The 15,901-nt window shown below is 36.5% G+C and overlaps 1 non-coding gene across 1 annotated transcript; it reads right to left on the bottom strand.

Moving 5' to 3' along the window:
* Nucleotides 1–3,846: 3,846 nt before the first annotated feature.
* LOC133295630 (small nucleolar RNA R71) lies at nt 3,847–3,953 on the bottom strand. The gene has a single exon (XR_009749375.1). It is a non-coding gene; the product is annotated as a small nucleolar RNA R71 (small nucleolar RNA).
* Between the last annotated feature and the right edge of the window lie 11,948 nt (nt 3,954–15,901).

Here is a 15,901-nt window from a genome sequence, read left to right as displayed (position 1 = left end):
TATTTAACTTGATATTTTATATTAATTTAGTCTATAAAATAAGATAAACTAAAGGTTTATCAAACAATTCCCAGATTTGAACATTGTTGTCCTCAGCAATTAATTAGAATAAAACTATGGGAAAGTTTGGAGACGGCTAGTCATGCTTGATGAATAACAGGCAGAAAACTGATCTATAATGAGATATCAAAGTATTCAGACTTATTAAAAATCAATGACACATCAATTTCAAGCAAACAGTCATAATTCACCAGTCATAAAATCATAACATGCGTTCTCAAAAGAAAGAGTAGTACAATTTAATTTCCACAACACCCTCTGACTGGATTTTTATCTATTCACTCACACTCAGTGTTTAAGGGTATGTGTTTCACTCCTACTTTACTGAATTAACACTACCATAAGCTTGTTTATATTCTCACTCTCCACAGTCTTACTACTATACAAAGTCAATCAAGAGGTCTTTGTTAAGGTTGTAACGTGGCTTTAGGTAAAAGGGAAGGAATCATCTGGGTAAGTGGCTTAAGATAACTGATCAAAATTCAACTTCAAAGAGGAACTAGTTTAACTGTTCAACATATAGTAAACAGATTTCTCTTATTTTCCTCCTCTTTTCTTCTTCCACTTATTCATATAATATAAGTCTTTTATTTCTTTTCCTTCTTCCTTTTGTTTTTGTTTTTCTGTTTTTGTACAGATAAACAGTTCAACCTTTTTCTTTTCATTTCCTTTTTCCACCACCTTTTTGGCAATTTCCCTCTTTTCACCTTTTCCTCCCATACACTCAGAGTTTGATTTTCTCTTTTTATTTCAATCCTATCCAGTTCCTCATTTAATTTTGAAAATTAATCAGTTCAGGTGAGGATGTGTATGGAATGGCTATTCATAATGTACTGTCAATGAACAAACAGGCCTCGGCTCAAAAGGGCTTAATCTAAGAATAAACCTTCAGGGTGGCTATTTGGCTATCTAGCTTTTAAAAAAGAACTGCCTCTATCATTTCAACAATTGTATACTACAGACCATTTCAAAGAGAAACAAAACAAGTTCTAGAGTGATTCAACAGTAAAGTTCACACCACAAAAAAAATTCTGTTTAGGCTGAAAAGCTTACGGCGAAGGATGTGAGACTTATTTCCACTCTCTCTTTGATTACTCTAGTTATTCTTCTCTTATTCCAGTGAACTATGAAGCATGCTTGACTGACGCTCATTTATGTACGAAAATAAAATTTATTTACATCTTTATACTCTTGATATCAACTATCAACCAATTTCATGTAATTATTCATTATGCATCCATATCAAGCACAATGGAAAATCTCTTAAGATCCACTAATTATTTATTGACTAAAATGGAAGGGGTCTTAAAAATAATTTAAAAAAAAAACTTAAATATTAAACTAACTAATATATATGAAGACCTTAAAATAAACTAATACTAAATCAAAATAATTCTAAAATAAACTAATACTAAATAATATAAAAATAATGAACTATAATATGAAAATAATATTAAGAAACTCCCCTGAAACACTGCATTTGTCATTTGGATATTTCTGTGTACTCCGTGTAATCATGAGTTTCTCCTTTCGACCGTGTGAAGTTTATGGTCTGATAAATTGCGTTGGTACAAGGCTAAAGGATAGATTAAAGAGGTGGTCTAGAACAAAATTTAAATAAAATAAAAGGAACCTTTAGTTTATCTTATTTTATAGACTAAATTAATATAAAATATCAAGTTAAATAAGTCAAAAACTAGGGTTTAATATAATAATCATGAACATTATCTGAATTTTTGTTAATGGAATCATCTTTGCTATTTTTTAGGGATTTGTTGACAAAAGGAGTCAAAGATGAAGATTGGATAAATAGAGATCACAACTAGAAAAGATGAGATCAAGAGATGATAGAAGAAGATAAAAAACAATAAGATTGAAGATCTTATCAAGTTGTTAGAAGTGGGAGCTTAAGCCCCCATTCAGAAGCTTAAGCTCCCTAAAAACGCAAATAGCTACTGCCTCTGGGCGCTTAAGCCCCCGACTCAGGGCTTAAGCGCGCCACAAGAAGAAAAAGTTGTCGCGAGGAGCGCGCTTAAGCGCCCTTCAGAGCGCTTCAGCGCCCAACGCGAGTCAGAATTCACTGTCCTAGGGCGCTTAAGCGCGCTACAACAAGCTTAAGCGCCCAGACAGATCCAACTTAGGCCCATTCGAGTTTTCTACTAGGATACGAACTCTTGGCCAATAAAAAGGCCATTGGGGACCAGAAATTTACAACTTTTACATTGCTAAACAACTCTTGGGTGCTCGGAGGCTGAAGGAACGCGGAGGACATCAGATTCATGTTCGTGAGCGGCGGAGACGGATCAACGTCAAGTGTTCACTGGAGATATTGAAGATCCACCAATCACTTATGGAGTTTGGGGGAGCTTTTCTATTTTCTTTTGTTCTTGATTTTTCCATGTCCGGCTAGTTCTTTAAGTAGTTAGGGTTAGATGGATTTTAGTCGATTTATTATGCTTTGAACAATTTGTACGTTAATTTTCCTTTTTATCATGAATGAAGTTATCTGTTTTTAATGCTTTATATAGGCTTGAATCTTATATAATGATCATCGGTAAATGCATGACAATAGGGATGTTGGTGTGTGATCCATATCTGATAACTTCATCGTAAACGCTATGATTCTAGGGATAGACATAGAATTTGCGTAACCTTAAGATTCTTGAACTTAATGCTTGCATTCTTGGGGAATAACCGGGGAACTAGGGTTCTTTCAAGTTTGTAAAGGTTTTAGGGTAACAAGGGATTGAGCCCTAATAACACGCGAAAGAATTGGTTAGATTGATATTAAGGACGGTTAACGTAAAGAAGGACTTCGAATCATAATAAGGAGATTAAATGAAATCGAACCCCTAGCTACGTTCTTTTACATTCTTAAATCACATCTTTAATTTCACGTTTTTAATTCTTGCGAGTAGTTAGCTTTGATATTTAATAACTTCAATTTTACAATCCAAATCCTGTTTCCGAATACAACTTTGATTGTCCAACTTAAGTTGCGATAGTGAACTGGTGCTTGAACCGTAATCCTCGTGGGAACGATCTCTTACTTAATGAGTATATTACTTGTACGATCGGTGCACTTGCCGTGAGTAGCAACAAGTTTTTGGCGCCGTTGCCGGGGATTACTATTTCAACATTAATAGTAGCTATTAATTCTTTAGATTGGACCTTATTTTCTGTTATTTAATTTTCTGTTATTTAAATTCAGTTTATTTTCTTATTTTATATAATCTATTTTTCTGGTTTATGCGAGGTACCGTTGACACCGATTCCTTGCAATTCGACCCGGAGATAGAGAAAACAGCAAAAAGAAACAGAAAACTTGCTAAAGAAAGAAGACAACAAGAGAAAGAAGCTTCAAGCTCAACAGAACCAAGAGAAGAAGCAATGGGAGACAACAATGCACCTCCACCACCTCCGAGAACGTTGGGAGATTACATGACTCCTGCTCGAGTTCCACAGACGGCGAGTATTGTTAGACCAAACGTGGATGCTAACAACTTTGAACTCAAGCCGGCACTTTTACAATTAATTCAGAAAGACCAATTTGCCGGAGGAAGCACGGAAGACCCTTACATCCATCTGGAAAACTTCTTGCTATATTGTGATACCTTGAAGATGAATGGGGTGTCTCGGGATGCTATTTTGCTCAGATTGTTCCCCTGTTCACTTAAAGACGAAGCAAGAGGATGGTTGCAATCGTTACCTCAAGGAAGCATCACCCACTGGGACGACTTGGCAAACAAATTTTTGGACAAATTTTTCTCATCTTCGAAAATGGCAAAGCTCAAGGCGGATATCACTTCTTTTGAACAAAAAGGAAGTGAATCTCTATATAAAGCATGGGAAAGATTCAAGGGACTACTTAGGAAGTGTCCCCAACATGGCATTGAAGCTTGGGAGCAAGCGAGAACCTTCTTTCAAGGGATGACGCCGAACACAAGAACATTGGTGAATGCTGCATCAGGAGGGTCCTTAAAAACAAAAACTCCAGAGGAAGCCTTGGAATTACTAGAGTCTCTAGCCTCTCAGGAGTATGATAATGCTCCAGTACCACAGAGAAGAGCGGGGATTATGAAGCTTGATGGCTATGATGCCATCTTAGCTCAGAATGAACAGATTTTACAAATTAACAAGAAACAACAAGAACAACTAGATGCTCTCACAAAGCAATTTACCAGTTCTCAAGTCTCTTCTGTTAATAATATTCAAATAACTTGTGGTATTTGTGCAGGTGCTCACGCTACTGAAGACTGCAAGGCACCCGATTCAGTTATAGCTCGAATCATCAGCTAAATCCTCCTATGCCAGCACCACAGCAACCTCCACAACAATCAGAGTGGGAGAAGGCCTTTGCACAACTATCCAAAACCACATCAGACTATGTTCAAAGTACCAATGCATTCAGGGAAGACACTTCAGCCTTTATGCAAGAAACCAGGGCCTCATTCAGGAATCAAGAAGCCTCAATCCGGAATCTAGAAACTCAGATTGGTCAATTGTCAAGGCAGTTCAACGAAAGAACCCAAGGCACCTTCCCAAGTAATACAGACGTTAATCCAAACGCACACTGCAAGGCCATTACCACTAGAAGTGGCATTGTAATTGAACCTGTGATTAAGCCTTCAGTAGAGAAAAAGAAAGCTGAGGGATCTGCCATTGAAGAAGAAAAAGAGAAGGAAGTTGACAAAGAGCCTGCTGCAGAGAAAGCTGTTCCTGAAAAGAAAGAGTTCAAATGGGAGAAAAAGAAAGCTCAAGAAAGACAAGAAAAGCCATTGGAGCTCTCACCTTATGCAAAAATTCCATATCCGCAGAGGTTCAGAGAGGAAATCAAAAAGCAGCAGTATTCGAAGTTCCTTGACATCTTCAAAAAGCTACAAATCAATATTCCATTTGCTGAAGCCTTGGAGAACATGCCGAATTACGCAAAGTTCATGAAAGATCTCTTATCGAAGAAACGTAAACTGAAAGAATGTGAAACGGTGACGTTGACGGAAGAGTGTAGTGCTATAATTCAGAAAAAGTTGCCTCCAAAACTTGAAGATCCTGGAAGTTTCAGCATTCCCATAGAAATTGGCAACATTGATGTGGGAAAGGCGTTATGTGACTTGGGAGCTAGTATTAACCTTATGCCATTATCCATCTGCAAGGCTCTGGGGATTCATGAATTAAAGCCGACCAAAGTTTCACTGCAGCTAGCAGACAGATCTACCAGAAGGCCAGATGGAGTTATTGAAGATGTCTTGGTGAAGATTGATAAGTTCATATTCCCTGCAGACTTTGTCATCTTAGACATGCAAGAGGATGCTGAGATTCCCTTACTGTTGGGAAGGCCCTTTTTAGCCACTGCAAGGGCTATGATTGATGTGGAGCAGGGTAAGCTGATGTTGCGGGTTAATGATGAAACCGTAACGATTGATGTTCTTGAATCTATGAAACATCCTTCCGACGGAGGAGATTGCTTCAAGGTTGATGTGATCAATGATGCAGTGCTAGATACAGTTGATGAAATACTCCAACCACTGATGGAATTGGAGTCATTAGAAGAAGATCTACTGCACAATACGACTGAAGCAACAGAAGGAGAACAAGAGGTTGAAAAGCTAGAAGAGAAAGTTGATGATATCATTCCAGGTGCACCAAAGGTTGAATTGAAAGAACTTCCTCCCACTTTGAAATATGCATTTCTTGGAGAAAGCAAGACATACCCGGTGATCATCAACATAAATTTATCAACCGCCGAAGAAGAAAAATTATTGAAAGTGTTGAGAGAGCACAGAACAGCTATAGGATGGTCTATTACAGACTTGAAAGGAATAAACCCATCTTTTTGCACTCATAAAATATTGATGGAGAATGATGTGAAGCCAGTCAGACAACCACAGAGGAGATTGAATCCAACTATGAAAGAAGTTGTGAGAAAAGAAGTCGTGAAGCTCTTGGATGCTGGTATGATTTATCCAATCTCTGATAGTGCATGGGTGAGTCCGGTACAAACAGTTCCAAAGAAAGGTGGGATCACAGTGGTACGTAATGAAAACAATGAGTTGATTCCTACAAGAACTATTACCGGCTGGAGAATGTGCGTCGACTACAGGAGACTTAATGCCGCTACAAGAAAAGATCATTTCCCTCTACCATTCTTAGATCAAATGTTGGAGAGGCTAGCGGGACATTCATTTTATTGTTTCCTTGACGGCTATTCCGGATACAATCAGATAGCGGTTGCTCCAGAAGATCAAGAGAAGACAGCCTTCACCTGTCCCTACGGTGTGTTTGCCTACAGACGTATGCCCTTCGGGTTATGCAATGCACCCGCCACTTTTCAAAGGTGTATGCTATCCATATTTTCTGATATGATTGAAAATTTTATTGAAATATTTATGGATGATTTTTCTGTCTTCGGTTCATCTTTTGATGTTTGCCTCACTAACTTAGCTTGTGTTTTGCAGAGATGCCAAGAGAGTAATTTAGTACTCAACTGGGAAAAATGCCACTTTATGGTAAGAGATGGAATAGTCTTAGGCCATAAAATCTCAGAGAAGGGGATTGAAGTTGATAGAGCAAAGATCTCACTTATAGAAAAACTTCCCCCTCCCTCTAATGTGCGTGGTGTGCGTAGCTTTCTTGGACATGCAGGTTTCTATCGGCGTTTCATCAGAGATTTCTCAAAGATAGCCAAACCCCTCTGCAAATTATTGGCCAAAGAAGAAGAGTTCAACTTTGACAATGATTGTTTGATTTCTTTTAATCTTTTGAAAGAAAAATTGACTACCGCACCTATTATCACTTCACCGAATTTTGAATTACCTTTTGAATTAATGTGTGATGCTAGTGATTATGCTATAGGTGCAGTCTTAGGTCAAAGAAAAGATAAACTCTTGCATGTTATATATTATGCTAGTAAAATTCTAAATGAAGCACAATTAAATTACACTACTACTGAGAAAGAATTACTAGCTGTTATATATGCTTTTGATAAATTTAGAACCTATTTGCTAGGATCTAAAGTTATTGTGTATACTGACCATGCTGCCTTGAAATACTTATTGACTAAACAGGATGCTAAGCCGAGACTACTTAGGTGGATGCTTCTACTTCAAGAATTTGAGATAGAAATCAAATACAAAAAGGGAGTAGAGAACCGGGTAGCTGATCATCTCTCTAGACTTCAAGAGAAAGAACTTCAAGATAGTTCAGAATTGATAATCCGAGATGAGTTTCCAGATGAGCAAGTTCTCTCAGTCAGCACACTGCCATGGTTTATGAATGAGCAAGCTCTTGCAGTAGACACCGCACCATGGTTTGCAGACTTTGCAAATTTCAAAGCAGCTGGGACAATTCCTAAAGATTTTTCATGGCAACAACGGAAAAAGTTTCTCCGCGATGTGAAAAGATACTTGTGGGATGAACCATTCCTATTCTACACATGTTCTGACGGAGTCATTAGAAGATGCATCCCTGAAGAAGAGATGAAAGATGTTCTATGGCACTGTCACGGTTCAGAATACGGAGGCCACTTCGCGGGAGAAAGGACGGCTGCAAAGGTTCTTATGAGCGGATTCTATTGGCCCACTCTATATAAAGATGCCAGAAAATTCGTGGAATCTTGTGATCGTTGCCAAAGAACGGGGAACATATCAAAAAGACATGAAATGCCACTAAACAACATCATGGAAGTTGAAATCTTCGACGTTTGGGGCATTGACTTCATGGGGCCTTTCCCCACTTCATACGGGAATAAATATATATTGGTGGCGGTGGATTACGTCTCTAAATGGGTGGAAGCGGTTGCCTTGCCTACCAATGATTCTAGAGTCGTGATCAACTTCATCAAGAAAAACATCTTTGTGAGGTATGGAGTACCAAGAGCAATGATCAGTGACGGAGGCACACATTTCTGCAACAGACAAGTTGAATATGTGCTCGCAAAATACAGCGTCAGACACCGCATTGCCACACCATATCATCCACAAACCAGTGGGCAAGTGGAAATATCAAACCGGGAACTAAAGCGTATCCTTGAGAAAACAGTAGGAAGCTCCCGAAAAGATTGGGCCCGCAAGCTAGATGATGCACTATGGGCATACCGGACCGCTTTCAAGACACCCATTGGCATGTCTCCGTTTCAAATGTTGTTCGGGAAAGCTTGTCACTTGCCGGTAGAGATGGAACACAAGGCTTTGTGGGCTGTCAAGTTCTTAAACTTTGATACAAAAGCGGCAAGTGAAAAGAGGTTGTTACAACTGGATGAGTTAGACGAATTCAGATTATCAGCGTATGAAAGTGCCAGCCTCTACAAAGAGAAAACCAAGAAGTGGCATGACAGAAAAATATTGGGCAGAGACTTCAAGGTTGGACAACAAGTTCTGCTGTTTAATTCACGGTTGAGACTCTTTCCGGGAAAGCTCAAGTCTAGATGGTCAGGACCGTTTCTGGTGAAAGAAATACGTCCTTATGGTACAGTGGAAATCAGTCCACTGGATTCTGACAGAAGCTTCAAGGTGAATGGACAACGATTGAGTTTTAAATTCAGATTTTAAATTGATTAGTTTAGTTTCAATTTCAGTTTTTAGTTTAGGTAAGTTTAACATTTAGTAAATCCTTCGGCCTCATGAAAGTATTAGCATATAAGGTGTTTGATTGAATGACTAAAAGGAATTTAGACCAAGAAACAAACTGGAAGTAGTTACCATTTTCATACAACCAATTCATCTTAAGGTCTAGTCACAAGATTACATGCTCCATTGAACTTATAGACAGTGGTCCTTCTTAGATATATATCAATTTAATGGAATTGATTGATTATCACAAATCCAAGCAGGAGAATCTTTATTTGTTAAAAAAGACTGAGGAGTGAAAGAAATATTTTCTTTTGCTAACTCGGAAGTCAGCTTTTGAAACCAAGTAAAAGTTTCAAGTTCGTCAGTACTCAGAAGAAGGAAAAAAAATTAAATTATAAATCAATCCTTTTTGTAAATCCCCACCTTTATTTCTGCTAACAAATTCTTTGAGTTAGTTAAAAATGCTTTAGCAGGTGTACTATAATGATGTTGGTTCCAACTGAGAGGGAATCGAGGAGCTTCGTCCTGATCCAGAAAGAAAGTAGAAGGAGTGGCAGATTGAGAAGAAGAAGAAGAAGCAGATGGTGTAGCCGGAAGAGCTTCAGGTATACAAATCTTGAAATAATCTTCCTTGAAGTTCTTCCAATTGTCTTTGTATATAGTACACTAGCGAAATCTAGGGCGAGCTTTTAAGGAAACCCAACTATGACGAGTACTTCCTCTATCGATAGCATTGCGGAATACGGCGAATAGACAAAAGAAAATTCGAAAAGAGTACATGAACCCAAAAGATCTACAGATTATCTCAAAAGTTTGTAAAAAACACCAGCTGTTTGGATGAAGTTGAGAAGGGGCGATTTCAAGATGGTTTAAGACGTCCATTTGAAATTCAGTGAAAGGTAAGGATACCTTGAGCTCGGAAAATAAGCATTTATAGGCAAAAAAGAAAGAATTCTCACCTTGCCCGGAAGGTGAACATATACGTTCCTCTTCTCCGGGTGCAGCAACTCGAAATGAAGTAATAATGGAGTCACAGAATAGAGGGATGGACTGTAAGGCAGCATGAAGATTACTCGAATTATTCTCATACGAAAAATGAAGGCCTAGAGCTTCTTCATCAACCCATGCTAGACCTTCCACAATAGAGGGAAGAGCGAAGCGAGAAAGTGGAAGCGAACGGTAGGGACGATTCCTCGGCGGCATGGCCTGGACGGAAAGGTACCAGTAAAACCTAGTTTAGAAGACATATTACAAGTTAAAAAGTTCAACTGAAGAAAATGGTGGTTATCAGTGGTTATAAGGGTATTCCTAGTCCGTCCAGAAAGCATAAAGCCGGAAAAGAAGTCTTAAAGAAGATGAAGGAATAAATACAAGGAAGGTTCTTATCAAGATAAAATATGAGTCTTTCGAGAGCATGTTCAAAGATGCAGGTAATAGTTCTTAGAGTAAAGGTTAAAATTAAACAAGAAAGAAGAAACGAAAGAGAAGAAACGAAAGCAAATGTAAAGATGAAAGTACTTACTGGTATAGTCTGATAACGAACAACAACCAAATGCAGCAGAGTAGTTTGATGAAGAACAGCAACTAAATGCAACAACGTAACACCAAGTTTGCACAAAGAATTTCAAGAAAGCACAGAAAGAAGAAAAGACCAGAAAACTTAAAAGAGAAGGAGATGAAGAAGAAGATGATGGAAAAGAAGGTGGGGGGTTTTAAGGAGAAAAAGGAAAGGGGTGAATGGGAAAATCAAAGTAGGTAGTAATAAAGAGAAGCGAAAAAGTAACGGGCTTTTCGAATCTCGAAGGACAATAATGGCTGTCAGGATATGACGTTTCAGATGGGCAGCCGTTTGGAAAATCAAGGCAACAAGAAAGTGACAAATGGCAATCAAGATTAGGATTGAGTAGGAAGCATTTAATGAGGATGCTGACGTATAAGAAAGAGAAGATATAAGGGGTAAAATAACTTATAAACTCGGAGTAAAATAGACATTGCACTCCGAGCTTGGGGGCTTAATGTTCCGGGTTTATACATCCGGGTATCAATTGTCAAGGAGAAGAGTTGATAGAACCCGGATGGGGTTTTACCCGGAAGGGAAGTCGGCCAAAATACTATAACCCAAAGTGCGCCCTACCACGATTACTTGATGGGTTTCTATAACTACCCACGTTCACAATAACCACCTATGGAATGGTTATATATACCAAAGACCACAACTAACAGAGGGGATAGACAATAATCATACTAATGTTCATAAAAAACAACAATAATTTTCAAAAGGGGAGTACTAAATTATAGAGAAGCAGTTTTACCTTGAGAACCATCAGCTTTCTTAACTAAGGACTCATAATCAGCCGCCAAGAGGTTGGGGCACTTTCTTTTAGTCTTAGGTCCAAATGCATCCTCAAAAGGCTGTCTATCAAGAAGGTGAACCCTTGATTGCTACATTCGAAATCCACAAAATTAGTAAATTTCAAAAAAAATAATAATAAAAGAAAGCACATAACTATTAACAAACAAAACAAAATCCTTGCAACAAATAAACAGCTTAATAAATAAACCTTTTGGTTGTCGTTGAGGAGTGACAATGGCAATTTCTTCTCCTTCAGATAACATTGTAATTACTCGACATGCAGCTCTGCAGCTCTTCTCTGAAGAACTCAAGCTCTTTCTGATTCACAACCCGAGTGTTCCCTACAGATCATGAAACCGAAAAATTAAAATAAAATAAAATTGTCAAAACCATAAAATTCACAAGTTCAAGTTGAAGAATCGTGATTATTATTTTATTTTTTGTTGTGAAATTGAAACTAACCGAACCAACGGCGATCAGGTTGGATTCGCATGCTGGGAAGCTCCTTAGACTGATATTCGTTGGTCAAAACCTTTCCCTTGCGGTCGCGAACTGGCCTCGTGTTGTACATCTTGAGGCGGCGCACGGTGGCGGCGAAGCGTGACTCCTTCTTCGTGTCATTGCTGCGATTCACGTCGAGTGAATGCTTCGGTTTTCCCGAGACGTTCACTTTCCTCTCCTTCTTCTTCGTCATTGCAGAGATAGAGAGAGAAACACAGAGATATAGAGAGAGTGGTGGTGAGGTTCAACTTGGTTTGTTACAACTGAAAGAGGGGGTACCGCCAAATACACATAGTTAAGGATTAGGGTTTCGTTCTCCAGAGACAAACGGTGGGAACATTTTTTTTCTTTTTTTCTTTTCTTTTTGCGAAAAGGATTAAACCGGGGAGATTATTTATAGTGGACCGGACCACCATTTTTCTGGTGGTCCCTTAGTGTAAATGGAGGGATAAAATTGGAAAAGAGAAAATATTACAAGGGTAAAAAGGAAAAAAAATTGATGATGTGAGAAGGAGCATCAGATTATTCGGTGGTCCTGGACCATAAAAAATATTTCCTAAACCGGGGGCCCAAAGTTAAGTTAGTGGGCTTGGAGCTCCAATTAAGAAAAAGAAAACAAAAAGCCGAAGAAAAGACCTAGAATATTTTTATTATCTGTTTATTATGTATTTAAATAAGATTTTTCAGTTGAAAAAATTAAAAAAAATATATATTTGAGAGTTAGAGTATTTTGGTTGAAAGTTGTTTTTATTATAAAGTCATGCTTACTCACCTACTTTGATAATATTTTTAATTAATAAAAACTGTTTCGAATAATTTTAAAATGAAATTTAAATGTTTGGAATAAGAAAAAAGAATTTTGTATACCTTATCTTATACAGTTATACCTAATAAAAGAAAAAAGAACGAGAGAGAATGTGTATTTAAAATGTGTTTTTTTCTATTTTATTACTTATAAAAATGGCAGAAAATTTTTGTAATGAAAGTATGTGTAAATAAAATAGTCTTTTTTTCTTCGTAAATTCTAGAGGTATCGCCACTCAATCAAAGGGTGTATTTACAAAAACTGTCATAATCAAACTAACAGAATTCAAATTTTATCATCCGAATTAGTTTATTTTATCTTTATTTTGATTTCTTTAATTTATTTTATCTAATTATTAATAGGATTTAATGTTTGTCCTTTTAAATGACATAGAATTATATTATTTCAAGTGAGAAAAAAACACAAACAATGAACATAACAGAAAAGAAAGTAAGTATTTTTTAAAAATTTAAATTTTAAATACATTTTTTTAAGTTGTGTCTTTTTCACACTTAAAATGAAATAACTCTATTTCCTTTAAAGAATAAATATTTTTACCTTATTAATATTAGTTAACTTATTTCAAATTATATTATTAGATAATTTATACTTATCCACAAAAAAAGATTTTTATAGTTGTGTCTAGGTTTTTATATTTTATCTCAGAAATAAACTTTCATTTACTACAATCAGATTTATAAAATAACAATAAATAATTATTTTTTTTGCAAAGATTTGTGTCGTTAATCAGATTTAATAATTTAATTATGAAAGAAGAAAGATAAAATTTCAGTTGAATTATAAAAATATATTAGCAAAAAAAAATGAACTTTCATTTGTTTATAAAGGAACAAAAAAAATACAACATCAGCTACAAAAACGAACGAAGAAACAAAACACAAGCAAAAACTATTCACAGTAGCAAGAAACCTTCCGCCCTGAAAAAACAAAAAAAGAGAATCAGTATACAAAACACAAAACGATCAAAAGAAAATTAGTATACAAAAAATGAAAATGAATTAAGAACATTTGTTTATAAAGGAACCAAAAAAAAAATACAACATCAGGTACAAAAATGAACGAAGAAAGAAAACACGGGCAAAAACTATTCACTGTAGCAAGAAACCTTTCGCCCTGAAAAACGAAAAAAAAAGAGAATCAGTATATAAAAAACACAAAACGAACAAAAGAGTATAAACAACAATACCTACAAACACAAACGAAGAAACGAATCGGAGGCATTCTCCCATGACGTAAATGAATCGGAGGTTCTTCCTTGATTTGCTGTTAGTGTTCGTCTCTTTGGGCAATTCACACAACTCTCCCCTTTTCTTCTCAGACAACCTCAACTTCCTTGTTTTGGAAGACGAAAAGAAGAAAAGAAAGAAGCTATTTTTCTCAAGGAAACAATTAGCAAAAATTGTATACATGACAGAAGAAAGAAATAACAATGCACAACGTTTCTTTTTATAGACGACGCAAGCAACAAAAGAAAAGCAATCAGAAATTAAATGAGTTGTCTGCCACCCAAAACTTTCCAAATCTCTTCCCACCATCCATATTTTAAATTCAAAATTTCAAATCATTTCAAAATTCGAATTTTAAATCAGCTGAGTAATAATTCCAATGTAAAAAGCAATTAAATCAGTTGACCAATTCCAATGTGATGGGCAGTGGGACATTCAATGCCTTGTCTGCCACTACAAATGGTCATTTATTTTTCGATTTAAAAAAAAATATCGATTTTTAAAAGAAATTCTTTTTCCAATTTACCAAAGAAGGAAAGTTTTTATATGACATGTAGTGTGAACACAATTTTCAGAATTAAGCAGGGATTGACACATCAGCGAAGTTTCCAACATTGAACTCTCCTTTATATATATATATATATATATATATATATATATATATATATATATAGATTTATGTTATTACACTATGAAAATTGAAATAGGGCGACCCAAAACTAAATGATAAAAGATTTCGCCTCTAGTAACAATGAACTATTTGAAGCATATGAAATGTGAAACCAGTTCCTTGTGCCACACTCTTGTAATCATGTGTGCCATCCCTATATTAATAAAATAGTTTGATTATATGTTATTATAACTATGCAACTTTATGATGAAGTGTGCATGACAACTTTTTCGGAATAATTTTTTTTTTTTAATTTCTATTCCTAAGAACATAAATAAATAGAAATTTCATTTGGTAAAACCGGTTTATTTTTTGTTCCCAGGATGAATCGGTTTAATTTTTGTGCTGGGAACAAAAAAAGAATAAAAAAATTTCTATTTTTTTGTTCCCAGGCACAAAATGAGAAACATTTGTCTCTCTCAATCACACTCTACCACTACCATCATCATCACCACCATCATTCTGACATGACCACCACCACCATCGTTGTTGTCATTGCCACCACCACGATGTCACCGCCACCATCACCACGACTTCAACCCATCGCCACCATCGCTACCACTATGCCACCGCAACCACTATGCCACCGCCACCATCATCACCTGCACCGCCACCAACCACCACCACCATCATCGCAGCCATTGCCGTCACCGCCATCACCATGCCATCACCACCGCCGCCACTGCCACCACCACGACACCACTATCATCACCATTGTCACCAACTATCACTACCATCGTCGTAGCCATTATCGTCACCACCATTAACATGTCATCAGCACCATTACCATCACCATATCATCGCCACCACAAACATGCCACCATTATCGCCACCACTACGACCACAGTCACCAACCACCACCATGATCGTCGCAGCCATTGCTGTCATCACCAATACCACCACCACAATCACTGTCATTACCACCACCGCCACAGTCACTCACCACCACCACTACCATCATTATAGCCACTGTCATCATCACTACTATCACCACGCCACCGCCACCACTACCACCATGCCACCGCTGCCGCCGCCGCCACCGCCACCACCACACCATATGAAAAGGAAAGTGATGATCCAAAAAGTTTTTATGCTTAATAAGAATTATTTTTTATTATATTATTTGTTGTGTTATCAAACGTAATTCTTATTCTTGGAATAAAAATAGAACGTTTCAAATATTTTTTTTCTTAGAAACTATTTTAAGGCACAAAAATAGAAAAAAAAAATTATTTCTTTTCAGAAACAGTATCAAGGAACAGAATAGTTGTCATGTACACTCTGAGTGAATTATGGGTTACACAAAAGTTGTGCTCAATTTTATTGTGAAACATTTTTATATTTTAACTAATAGTTATGATGTCATTGTTGTAAAATTATACAAAGAATACGTACTAGAACTTTATAAGAAATAATACTGGAGATAAGTTTTTATTCCCCAGTTAAACTCAATACCCTGGGATTAAGGATTCAATTAAGGTTTAAAAAATAAATAAACAATTTTCGTTGATTGTTTCTTTTGCTATGACTTTCAACAAAAGTCAAAAAGTAACCTAAAAAATTGAACGTGTGAGGATAATAATGTCGGTTGAAAAATAAGAAATGTTGTACACAAAGAGGAAAAAAAATTTATATAGAAAAGATTAACCAATATCTTTTAAGTACTATTAAATTAAACATTTATTTTTTAGAGTAAAT

Source organism: Gastrolobium bilobum, unplaced genomic scaffold (genome assembly GCF_033153095.1).
Source record: "Gastrolobium bilobum isolate Gb01-03AN ecotype WA unplaced genomic scaffold, APGP_CSIRO_Gbil_v1 utg694, whole genome shotgun sequence".
NCBI classification, from domain to species: domain Eukaryota; kingdom Viridiplantae; phylum Streptophyta; class Magnoliopsida; order Fabales; family Fabaceae; genus Gastrolobium; species Gastrolobium bilobum.
The sequence above is the reverse complement of the archived record's forward strand: the minus strand, read 5'-3'. Positions and strand labels throughout refer to the sequence as shown.